This window comes from Solanum pennellii, chromosome 11 (genome assembly GCF_001406875.1).
Source record: "Solanum pennellii chromosome 11, SPENNV200".
Classification (NCBI taxonomy): Eukaryota; Viridiplantae; Streptophyta; class Magnoliopsida; order Solanales; family Solanaceae; genus Solanum; species Solanum pennellii.
The window spans coordinates 2,588,428-2,589,931 of record NC_028647.1 but is presented as its reverse complement, the minus strand read 5'-3'; positions in this window follow the sequence as shown (position 1 = coordinate 2,589,931).

The window sequence follows — 1,504 nt, the reverse complement described above, 5'->3', positions numbered from 1 at the left end:
TATATATATATATATATATAAATGCTCTAATGTATATGAATGAACCAAACTTTTAAAGGAATCTACCATACATAACATTACTAATTGATATTTTTTTATATTTATTTAGGACTTAAAACTTAACTAAAAATTTTTATTATTAAATTTTTCTTTTTCATAATATTTTTAAATATTTAAGAAGTCCAAAAACAACTAAGATAAGATGAAGATGCAAGGGGTAAAGAGACAATCTTTTGAACAATCAAGCTGACATAAGGATTCTAGCTCGCGCCCACTTAGGGCAAATGCAGATTCTCAGACGGGGAAAACCGGCACTCGACATCTATTAAACAAGACCAAGAACAAAGCCATACCATGCCCTCGGGAGAAAGTAGTGATGATTGCCATGAATGCTGCCCTCGAGGACGTGTACAAGAAGGTCTTTGCCGATTCCTATCAACATGGTGCATCTCTTAGTAGAGGGACGTGAAAAATGGAGACTTTGACCGTAGGGATCCTACGTTATGGAAATTATTTTTTCCACACGTAGGATTCTTTTCTTTTTTTTTGGTTTCGTTGTCTAAAAAAAGCTTTTTTAAAAAAAATATAAATAAAAATTGAAATATTATAAAAGACCATCTATTTTGTAACTGTGTTTAAAGCTTGAAATTTCAATTCGATTTATTGATTATTTAAAAAAGGAGACTAGCATCTTTTGAATAATTGTTATTCATTGTATTGTATTGTATTATTAGTTTACATAAAATATTTATTTTGATTGTTAGTTAAATTTTATTGTATCGTATTGTTTAAATTCATTGTTAGGTAATGAAGAAAAAACTCATTTTATGTAGCGATCTCAATATTTTTTTTCTTATTTTCCTTATTTATTATTTAATAATCATATTTCATCTTTTATCCTACATTTTCATAAAAGCTATCCTACTTTCTTGTAGGTTTATCATTCAAGTATGACATAAATGTAAAACGATATAATTTATAAACACTATATTGAAAGCATAATATAATGTCATATAAACTCATTCTTAGTTTCAAAATAAAGAACGAGATCATAGTAAGTTTCGATTGAGCATAAAATAGATTTAAATAGAGTAATAATAATTTGCAAATCTCATTTATAATTTTCAAAGATTCATTTAAATTCACTTTTAAATAATTTGATTTTACATTATTCTTGCGGGATGAAAGAAGTTATAATTATAAGCGAAGACTTTAGTGGAGACCTTATTTAATGAGATAATACGACTATAAACACACTAGCGACAAATCTAAATTAATTTAATATTTTCTTATTCAACAAGAATTTTTCACTAATCAAATACAAACAGTTTCACCTGAAAAAATTAAGATTTCATCTTTCGACTCATCTCACTAAAAACGATATTATAATATCGAAAAAAAGTTAAAATTCTATAATGATATAGTGTGCATCCACATATTAACATAATAAAAATATCGAATTTGAGTTTTTTAAGTACGAAATTGCTTAAAAATTTTAAATTTG